Raw genomic sequence first — 11,046 nt, 5'->3', positions numbered from 1 at the left:
ACGGTGCGCAACGCCGGTGCGAACCCGGGAGCGCCCCGATGTGTGCTCCAAGGTGCGGCGTGCACGAAGTCGGACCCCGGTTTGCCCCGGGTGCGCACCTCGCGTGCACCTTGGTGCGCACACCTTGGCTGGGTTGCGCGGCCTGGTGGGCACCATGGTGCGCACCAAGGAGCGCTCCGAAGTGTGCTCCAAGGTGCGGCGTGCACGAAGTCGGAGCCCGGTTTGCCCCGGGTGCGCACCTTCGCCGCGGTGGGCACCATGGCGTGCACGAAGTCGGAGCCCGGTTTGCCCCGGGTGCGCACCTCGCGTGCACCTTCGCCGGGGTGGGCACCTCGGCTGGGTTGCGCGCCCTGGTGCGCACCAAGGAGCGCTCTGAAGTGTGCTCCAAGGTGCGGCGTGCACGAAGTCGGAGCCCGGTTTGCCCCGGGTGTGCACCTCGCGTGCACCTTCGCTGCGGTGGGCACCTTGGCTGGGTTGCGCGCCTTGGTGGGCACCATGCAGTGCACGAAGTCGGAGCCCGGTTTGCCCCGGGCGCGCACCTCCGCCAGGGTGGGCACCTTGGTGCGCACAACTTGCCTGGGCTGCGCACCAGGAAGGGCTCAAGATGGCACCCGCGTTCCGTTTTTTTCACTATCTTTCAGAACGGAAATTTTAAAATATCGTTTTTTTTTGCCTTTTCTGGAAATTAGTGAAGGCAGCGCATCAAAGGTGCGCAACGCTGGTGCGAACCTGGGAGCGCTCCGATGTGTGCTCCAAGGTGCGGCGTGCACGAAGTCGGACCCCGGTTTGCCCCGGGTGCGCACCTCGCGTGCACCTTGGTGCGCACACCTTGGCTGGGTTGCGCGCCCTGGTGGGCACCATGGTGCGCACCAAGGAGCGCTCCGAAGTGTGCTCCAAGGTGCGGCGTGCACGAAGTCGGAGCCCGGTTTGCCCCGGGTGCGCACCTCGCGTGCACCTTCGCCGCGGTGGGCACCATGGCGTGCACGAAGTCGGAGCCCGGTTTGCCCCGGGTGCGCACCTCGCGTGCACCTTCGCCGGGGTGGGCACCTTAGTGTGCAGACCTTGGCTGGGTTGCGCGCCCTGGTGGGCACCATGGTGCGCACCAAGGAGCGCTCCGAAGTGTGCTCCAAGGTGCGGCCTGCACGAAGTCGGAGCCCGGTTTGCCCCGGGTGTGCACCTCGGGTGGGCACCTTGGTGCGCATGCCTTGCCTGGGCTGCGCACCAGGGCGGGCTCAAGATGGCACCCGCGTTCCTTTTTTTTCACTATCTTTCAAAACGGAAATTTTAAAATCTCATTTTTTTTTGCCTTTTTCTGGAAATTAGTGAAGGCAGCGCATCAAAGGTGCGCACCTCGCTGCCCACCACGGTGCGCAACGCCGGTGGGCACCCGGGAGTGCTTCGAAGTGTGCTCCAAGGTGCTGCGTGCACGTTGTCGGAGCCCGGTTTGCCCCGGGTGCGCACCTCGCGTGCACCTTCGTCGGGGTGGGCACCTTGGCTGGGTTTGCCCCGGCTGCGCTCCGAAGCGGGGTTATTGGAGCGCCGCCTCTTTTTTTGTCGGAGCGTTTGGTGGGGTTTCTCGCATTGGCTCTTCCGAGGCCCGGTTGCCACCCTGGCGCGCACGAAGTCGGAAGTAGGGTTAATTGCCCGGGTGCGCACCTTTGCCAGGGTGGGCACCTTACCTGGGCTGCGCACCAGGGCGGGCTCAAGATGGCACGCGCGTTCCGTTTTTTTCACTATCTTTCAAAACGGAAATTTTAAAATCTCCTTTTTTTTTTGCCTTTTCTGGAAATTAGTGAAGGCAGCGCATCAAAGGTGCGCACCTCGCTGCCCACCTTGGTGTGCTCTGAGGTGCGCACCCGGGAGCGCTACGAAGTGTGCTCCAAGGTGCGGCGTGCACGTTGTCGGAGCCCGGTTTGCCCCGGGTGCGCACCTCGCCTGCACCTTGGCCGGGGTGGGCACCTTGGCTGGGTTTGCCCAGGGTGCGCTCCGAAGCGGGGTTACTGGAGCGCCCCCTCTTTTTTTGTCAGAGCGTTTGGTGGGGTTTCTCGCATTGGCTCTTCCCAGGCCCGGTTGTTGGGTGCGCTCCCACCCTGGCGCGCGCGAAGTTGGAAGTTGGGTTAATTGCCCGGGCGCGCACCTTCGCCAGGGTGGGCACCTTGGTGCGCACACCTTGGCTGGGCTGCGCACCAGGGCGGGCTCAAGATGGCACCAGCATTCCCTTTTTCTCACTATCTTTCAAAACGGAAATTTTAAAATCTCGTTTTTTTTTTGCCTTTTATGGAAATTAGTGAAGGCATCGCATCAAAGGTGCGCACCTCGCTGCCCACCTTGGTGTGCTCCGAGGTGCCCACCACGGTGCGCAACGCCGGTGCGAACCCGGGAGCGCCCCGATGTGTGCTCCAAGGTGCGGCGTGCACGAAGTCGGACCCCGGTTTGCCCCGGGTGCGCACCTCGCGTGCACCTTGGTGCGCACACCTTGGCTGGGTTGCGCGGCCTGGTGGGCACCATGGTGCGCACCAAGGAGCGCTCCGAAGTGTGCTCCAAGGTGCGGCGTGCACGAAGTCGGAGCCCGGTTTGCCCCGGGTACGCACCTCGCGTGCACCTTCGCCGGGGTGGGCACCTCGGCTGGGTTGCGCGCCCTGGTGCGCACCAAGGAGCGCTCCGAAGTGTGCTCCAAGGTGCGGCGTGCACGAAGTCGGAGCCCGGTTTGCCCCGGGTGCGCACCTTCGCCGCGGTGCGCACCATGGCGTGCACGAAGTCGGAGCCCGGTTTGCCCCGGGTGCGCACCTCGCGTGCACCTTCGGCGGGGTTGCGCGCCCTGGTGGGCACCATGGTGCGCACCAAGGAGCGCTCCGAAGTGTGCTCCAAGGTGCGGCGTGCACGAAGTCGGAGCCCGGTTTGCCCCGGGTGCGCACCTCGCGTGCACCTTCGGCGGGGTTGCGCGCCCTGGTGGGCACCATGGTGCGCACCAAGGAGCGCTCCGAAGTGTGCTCCAAGGTGCGGCGTGCACGAAGTCGGAGCCCGGTTTGCCCCGGGTGCGCACCTCGCGTGCACCTTCGCCGCGGTGGGCACCATGGCGTGCACGAAGTCGGAGCCCGGTTTGCCCCGGGTGCGCACCTCGCGTGCACCTTCGCCGGGGTGGGCACCTCGGCTGGGTTGCGCGCCCTGGTGCGCACCAAGGAGCGCTCCGAAGTGTGCTCCAAGGTGCGGCGTGCACGAAGTCGGAGCCCGGTTTGCCCCGGGTGCGCACCTCGCGTGCACCTTCGCCAGGGTGGGCACCTCGGTGCGCACACCTTCTCAATGTTTTCTTGCCTTTTCTGGAAATTGGTGAAGGCAGCGCATCAAAGGTGCGCACCTCGGTGTGCTCCGAGGTGCGAACCCGAGAGCGCTCCGAGGTGCCCACGAAGTCGAAAGTCGGGTTAATTGCATTGTTTTCCCCGGGTGCGCTCCGAGGTGCGCAACATCGGCGCGCACCAAGGAGGGCTCCGAAGTGTGCTCCAAGGTGCGCACGATGGCGTGCACCTCTGGTGCGCACGATTCGGAGCTCGGTTTGACCGGGGTGCGCACACCTTGGCTGGGTTGCGCACCTTTTGTGCGCTCCAAGGTGCGCACGAAGTCGGAGCTCGGTTTGCCCCGGGTGCGCACCTTCGCCAGGGTGCGCACCTTGATGCGCACGCCTTGGCTGGGCTGCGCACCTTGGTGGGCGCCATGGTGCGCACCTTTCGTGCGCTCCAAGGTGCGCACGAAGTCGGAGCTCGGTTTGCCCCGGGTGCGCACCTTGGTGGGCGCCATGGTGCACTCCGAGGTGCCCAAGATTGGTGCGCACCAAGGAGCGCTCCGAAGTGCGCTCCAAGGTGCGCGCGAAGTCGAAAGTTGGGTTAATTGTCCGGTTTGCCTCGGGTGCGCACCTTGCGTGCACCTTCGCCAGGGTGGGCGCCTTGGTGCGCACACCTTGGCTGGGCTGCGCACACCTTGGCACCCGCGTTTCCTTCATTTTAAATTTTTTTTTTTTACAATCTCTCAAGTGGGAAATTCTATAATCTCAACTTTTTTTGCCTTTTCAGGAAACTTTTGAATGGAGCGCATCATTGGTGCGCTCCGAAGTGTGCTCCAAAGCTCTCTCCAGCTGCGTGCACCTGCCCCGGCCGCGCACCCGGCCCCGCCCAGCTTCGCTCACCTGTCCCGGGCGTCTGGTGCGGAACCTTAGAGTAAGAAACATCACCGTGCACCTTGGCCAACGTGCGCGACTCGACCGAGCGCGCACTGGCCGAGGTGCACACCGATTTCACCTGGGTGCGCGCGCAGCACCTCGGGCGCACCGGGGTGCGCGCACAACGCCCGGGTTGCACCGTGGCCTGTGTGCTCGGGGCGCCTCGGGTGCGCGCTCGGTGTCGCCCCCCGCGCGCGCGGTAGTGCGGGCAGCGCACCCCGGCCCGGCCCGGCCCCGACGAGAACGCAAACGGGCAAAAGGTTTATTCAAATAGCATTGCGACGCCCGGCGAAAAACTAAAAAAGGGTGCAACACCGGGACTTCCCGGGAGGTCACCCATCCCAGTACTACTCCGGCCCAAGCGCGCTTAACTGCGGAGTTCTGATGGGATCCGGTGCACTAACGCTGGTATGATCGCACCCGTTATGAGCTTGTCGCAGTGTGTACTTAGCAAACCGCGACCCACGTGCGAATCCACCCCGGCCACCCACCCCCGTCGAGGTGCACACCCTCCCTCGCGAAGTGCGCCCCGTTCGCCAAGTGTGAGCCCTGCCCGGGTGCGCGCACCTTGCTAGGGCGTCGGGTGTGCACCCGGCCCGGCCTACGTGCGTGCACCTGGAGGGGGCGTCGTGTGCGTGCAGTGTCCCGTCTGCAACGCGGTGCCCACACACCACCTCGGGCGCAACGACCTGCGCTCACATGTGGGCCGAGTGCACCTTGGTGCATGTTCGGGGCGCCTCGGGTGCACGCTCGATCTTGCCCCGGTGCACCAAGGCGCTCGGTTTGCCCCGGGTGCGCACTTGGTGCAAGGTGGGCACCCAAAATAGGGATCAAGCACCAAAACACAAGTTTCGGGATGCAAAATGGGACCCAAGGACCACAAATGCGTTCCAAGACCCATGATGGGTCCACGAGAACAAAAATGTGTTCCGAGACTTAATAAACAAATATTGGGTTTTAGGAGAAGAAACATGCTCTGATGCCCAAAACGAGAATCGACCCCGAAAAGGCCACAGGCCAAAAGTGGGATGCGAGACAAAAAAAAATGGGACCCGAGGACCAAAATTGGGTTCCCAGGTCGAAGACAGGGCAACCGGACAAGAAACGACCTCTAAGGCTCGAAATGAGTCCCGACGACTAAAACTTGACAAGAAGCACCCATCAGGCACCCAACTCGACACCCATGGGATGCCGACCCACCCGGGCTTCCACCTAGCACACCTTGGCACCCACCCACCCTCGCACCCAACCTCGCACCCAACTTAGCACCTTTGAACCCACATTGGCACTCACCCTGACCCTGGCACCTTGGAACCCACATTGGCACTCACCTTGACCCTGGCACCCACCTTTGCACTCACCTTGGGACCCACCCTGGCTCCCACCTCGGCACCCACCCAGACACCCACCTTGGTTCCTTGGCACCCACCTTGGATCCTTGGCACCCACCCCGACACCCACCTTGGCACGCAACTTGGCTACTTGCCACCCACCTTGGCTCCTTGACGCCCACCCCGACAACCACCCCGTGACCTACCCTGGCTAGGGTTGGTGCACACCCACCCTGGTGCCCACCTTGGCACCCACCCTATGACCCACCTTGGCACGCACCTTAGTACCCACCCCGTTACCCACCCTAGGACCCACCCCGTGACCCACCTTGGCCAGGGTGGGTGCCTTGGTGCGCACAACTTGCCTGGGCTGCACACCAGGGCGGGCTCAAGATGGCACCCGCATTCCGTTTTTTTCACTATCTTTCAAAACGGAAATTTTAAAATCTCATTTTTTTCTTTTTTTTGCCTTTTCTGGAAATTAGTGAAGGCAGCGCATCAAAGGTGCGCAATGCTGGTGCGAACCCGGGAGCGCTCCGATGTGTGCTCCAAGGTGCGGCGTGCACGAAGTCCGAGCCCGGTTTGCCCCGGGTGCGCACCTCGCGTGCACCTTCGCCGGGGTGAGCACCTTGGCTGGGTTGCGCGCCCTGGTGCGTACCAAGGAGCGCTCTGAAGTGTGCTCCAAGGTGCGGCGTGCACGAAGTCGGAGCCCGGTTTGCCCCGGGTGTGCACCTCGGGTGCGCACCTCGCGTGCACCTTCGCTGCGGTGGGCACCTTGGCTGGGTTGCGCGCCTTGGTGGGCACCATGCAGTGCACGAAGTCGGAGCCCGGTTTGCCCCGGGCGCGCACCTCCGCCAGGGTGGGCACCTTGGTGCGCACAACTTGCCTGGGCTGCGCATCAGGAAGGGCTCAAGATGGCACCCGCGTTCCGTTTTTTTCACTATCTTTCAGAACGGAAATTTTAAAATATCGTTTTTTTTTGCCTTTTCTGGAAATTAGTGAAGGCAGCGCATCAAAGGTGCGCAACGCTGGTGCGAACCTGGGAGCGCTCCGATGTGTGCTCCAAGGTGCGGCGTGCACGAAGTCGGAGCCCGGTTTGCCTCGGGTGCGCCCTGGTGGGCACCATGGTGCGCACCAAGGAGCGCTCCGAAGTGTGCTCCAAGGTGCGGCCTGCACGAAGTCGGAGCCCGGTTTGCCCCGGGTGTGCACCTCGGGTGGGCACCTTGGTGCGCATGCCTTGCCTGGGCTGCGCACCAGGGCGGGCTCAAGATGGCACCCGCGTTCCTTTTTTTTCACTATCTTTCAAAACGGAAATTTTAAAATCTCATTTTTTTTTGCCTTTTTCTGGAAATTAGTGAAGGCAGCGCATCAAAGGTGCGCACCTCGCTGCCCACCACGGTGCGCAACGCCGGTGGGCACCCGGGAGTGCTTCGAAGTGTGCTCCAAGGTGCTGCGTGCACGTTGTCGGAGCCCGGTTTGCCCCGGGTGCGCACCTCGCGTGCACCTTCGTCGGGGTGGGCACCTTGGCTTGGTTTGCCCCGGCTGCGCTCCGAAGCGGGGTTATTGGAGCGCCGCCTCTTTTTTTGTCGGAGCGTTTGGTGGGGTTTCTCGCATTGGCTCTTCCGAGGCCCGGTTGCCACCCTGGCGCGCACGAAGTCGGAAGTAGGGTTAATTGCCCGGGTGCGCACCTTTGCCAGGGTGGCACCTTACCTGGGCTGCGCACCAGGGCGGGCTCAAGATGGCACGCGCGTTCCGTTTTTTTCACTATCTTTCAAAACGGAAATTTTAAAATCTCCTTTTTTTTTTGCCTTTTCTGGAAATTAGTGAAGGCAGCGCATCAAAGGTGCGCACCTCGCTGCCCACCTTGGTGTGCTCTGAGGTGCGCACCCGGGAGCGCTACGAAGTGTGCTCCAAGGTGCGGCGTGCACGTTGTCGGAGCCCGGTTTGCCCCGGGTGCGCACCTCGCCTGCACCTTGGCCGGGGTGGGCACCTTGGCTGGGTTTGCCCAGGGTGCGCTCCGAAGCGGGGTTACTGGAGCGCCCCCTCTTTTTTTGTCAGAGAGTTTGGTGGGGTTTCTCGCATTGGCTCTTCCCAGGCCCGGTTGTTGGGTGCGCTCCCACCCTGGCGCGCGCGAAGTTGGAAGTTGGGTTAATTGCCCGGGCGCGCACCTTCGCCAGGGTGGGCACCTTGGTGCGCAAACCTTGGCTGGGCTGCGCACCAGGGCGGGCTCAAGATGGCACCAGCATTCCCTTTTTCTCACTATCTTTCAAAACGGAAATTTTAAAATCTCGTTTTTTTTTTGCCTTTTATGGAAATTAGTGAAGGCATCGCATCAAAGGTGCGCACCTCGCTGCCCACCTTGGTGTGCTCCGAGGTGCCCACCACGGTGCGCAACGCCGGTGCGAACCCGGGAGCGCCCCGATGTGTGCTCCAAGGTGCGGCGTGCACGAAGTCGGACCCCGGTTTGCCCCGGGTGCGCACCTCGCGTGCACCTTGGTGCGCACACCTTGGCTGGGTTGCGCGGCCTGGTGGGCACCATGGTGCGCACCAAGGAGCGCTCCGAAGTGTGCTCCAAGGTGCGGCGTGCACGAAGTCGGAGCCCGGTTTGCCCCGGGTGCGCACCTTCGCCGCGGTGGGCACCATGGCGTGCACGAAGTCGGAGCCCGGTTTGCCCCGGGTGCGCACCTCGCGTGCACCTTCGCCGGGGTGGGCACCTCGGCTGGGTTGCGCGCCCTGGTGCGCACCAAGGAGCGCTCTGAAGTGTGCTCCAAGGTGCGGCGTGCACGAAGTCGGAGCCCGGTTTGCCCCGGGTGTGCACCTCGCGTGCACCTTCGCTGCGGTGGGCACCTTGGCTGGGTTGCGCGCCTTGGTGGGCACCATGCAGTGCACGAAGTCGGAGCCCGGTTTGCCCCGGGCGCGCACCTCCGCCAGGGTGGGCACCTTGGTGCGCACAACTTGCCTGGGCTGCGCACCAGGAAGGGCTCAAGATGGCACCCGCGTTCCGTTTTTTTCACTATCTTTCAGAACGGAAATTTTAAAATATCGTTTTTTTTTGCCTTTTCTGGAAATTAGTGAAGGCAGCGCATCAAAGGTGCGCAACGCTGGTGCGAACCTGGGAGCGCTCCGATGTGTGCTCCAAGGTGCGGCGTGCACGAAGTCGGACCCCGGTTTGCCCCGGGTGCGCACCTCGCGTGCACCTTGGTGCGCACACCTTGGCTGGGTTGCGCGCCCTGGTGGGCACCATGGTGCGCACCAAGGAGCGCTCCGAAGTGTGCTCCAAGGTGCGGCGTGCACGAAGTCGGAGCCCGGTTTGCCCCGGGTGCGCACCTCGCGTGCACCTTCGCCGCGGTGGGCACCATGGCGTGCACGAAGTCGGAGCCCGGTTTGCCCCGGGTGCGCACCTCGCGTGCACCTTCGCCGGGGTGGGCACCTTAGTGTGCAGACCTTGGCTGGGTTGCGCGCCCTGGTGGGCACCATGGTGCGCACCAAGGAGCGCTCCGAAGTGTGCTCCAAGGTGCGGCCTGCACGAAGTCGGAGCCCGGTTTGCCCCGGGTGTGCACCTCGGGTGGGCACCTTGGTGCGCATGCCTTGCCTGGGCTGCGCACCAGGGCGGGCTCAAGATGGCACCCGCGTTCCTTTTTTTTCACTATCTTTCAAAACGGAAATTTTAAAATCTCATTTTTTTTTGCCTTTTTCTGGAAATTAGTGAAGGCAGCGCATCAAAGGTGCGCACCTCGCTGCCCACCACGGTGCGCAACGCCGGTGGGCACCCGGGAGTGCTTCGAAGTGTGCTCCAAGGTGCTGCGTGCACGTTGTCGGAGCCCGGTTTGCCCCGGGTGCGCACCTCGCGTGCACCTTCGTCGGGGTGGGCACCTTGGCTGGGTTTGCCCCGGCTGCGCTCCGAAGCGGGGTTATTGGAGCGCCGCCTCTTTTTTTGTCGGAGCGTTTGGTGGGGTTTCTCGCATTGGCTCTTCCGAGGCCCGGTTGCCACCCTGGCGCGCACGAAGTCGGAAGTAGGGTTAATTGCCCGGGTGCGCACCTTTGCCAGGGTGGGCACCTTACCTGGGCTGCGCACCAGGGCGGGCTCAAGATGGCACGCGCGTTCCGTTTTTTTCACTATCTTTCAAAACGGAAATTTTAAAATCTCCTTTTTTTTTTGCCTTTTCTGGAAATTAGTGAAGGCAGCGCATCAAAGGTGCGCACCTCGCTGCCCACCTTGGTGTGCTCTGAGGTGCGCACCCGGGAGCGCTACGAAGTGTGCTCCAAGGTGCGGCGTGCACGTTGTCGGAGCCCGGTTTGCCCCGGGTGCGCACCTCGCCTGCACCTTGGCCGGGGTGGGCACCTTGGCTGGGTTTGCCCAGGGTGCGCTCCGAAGCGGGGTTACTGGAGCGCCCCCTCTTTTTTTGTCAGAGCGTTTGGTGGGGTTTCTCGCATTGGCTCTTCCCAGGCCCGGTTGTTGGGTGCGCTCCCACCCTGGCGCGCGCGAAGTTGGAAGTTGGGTTAATTGCCCGGGCGCGCACCTTCGCCAGGGTGGGCACCTTGGTGCGCACACCTTGGCTGGGCTGCGCACCAGGGCGGGCTCAAGATGGCACCAGCATTCCCTTTTTCTCACTATCTTTCAAAACGGAAATTTTAAAATCTCGTTTTTTTTTTGCCTTTTATGGAAATTAGTGAAGGCATCGCATCAAAGGTGCGCACCTCGCTGCCCACCTTGGTGTGCTCCGAGGTGCCCACCACGGTGCGCAACGCCGGTGCGAACCCGGGAGCGCCCCGATGTGTGCTCCAAGGTGCGGCGTGCACGAAGTCGGACCCCGGTTTGCCCCGGGTGCGCACCTCGCGTGCACCTTGGTGCGCACACCTTGGCTGGGTTGCGCGGCCTGGTGGGCACCATGGTGCGCACCAAGGAGCGCTCCGAAGTGTGCTCCAAGGTGCGGCGTGCACGAAGTCGGAGCCCGGTTTGCCCCGGGTACGCACCTCGCGTGCACCTTCGCCGGGGTGGGCACCTCGGCTGGGTTGCGCGCCCTGGTGCGCACCAAGGAGCGCTCCGAAGTGTGCTCCAAGGTGCGGCGTGCACGAAGTCGGAGCCCGGTTTGCCCCGGGTGCGCACCTTCGCCGCGGTGCGCACCATGGCGTGCACGAAGTCGGAGCCCGGTTTGCCCCGGGTGCGCACCTCGCGTGCACCTTCGGCGGGGTTGCGCGCCCTGGTGGGCACCATGGTGCGCACCAAGGAGCGCTCCGAAGTGTGCTCCAAGGTGCGGCGTGCACGAAGTCGGAGCCCGGTTTGCCCCGGGTGCGCACCTCGCGTGCACCTTCGGCGGGGTTGCGCGCCCTGGTGGGCACCATGGTGCGCACCAAGGAGCGCTCCGAAGTGTGCTCCAAGGTGCGGCGTGCACGAAGTCGGAGCCCGGTTTGCCCCGGGTGCGCACCTCGCGTGCACCTTCGCCGCGGTGGGCACCATGGCGTGCACGAAGTCGGAGCCCGGTTTGCCCCGGGTGCGCACCTCGC

The 11,046-nt window shown here is 63.5% G+C and overlaps 1 non-coding gene across 1 annotated transcript; it reads right to left on the bottom strand.

The window, feature by feature from the left end:
- Positions 1-4,513: 4,513 nt before the first annotated feature.
- On the bottom strand, positions 4,514-4,632 carry LOC131871582 (5S ribosomal RNA). Its single transcript, XR_009369796.1, has one exon. It is a non-coding gene; the product is annotated as a 5S ribosomal RNA (ribosomal RNA).
- Between the last annotated feature and the right edge of the window lie 6,414 nt (positions 4,633-11,046).

This window comes from Cryptomeria japonica, unplaced genomic scaffold (genome assembly GCF_030272615.1).
Source record: "Cryptomeria japonica unplaced genomic scaffold, Sugi_1.0 HiC_scaffold_428, whole genome shotgun sequence".
In the NCBI taxonomy this organism is placed as follows: Eukaryota; Viridiplantae; Streptophyta; class Pinopsida; order Cupressales; family Cupressaceae; genus Cryptomeria; species Cryptomeria japonica.
Note: the sequence above shows the minus strand (reverse complement) of the source record. Positions and strands in the feature narration are given on the sequence as shown.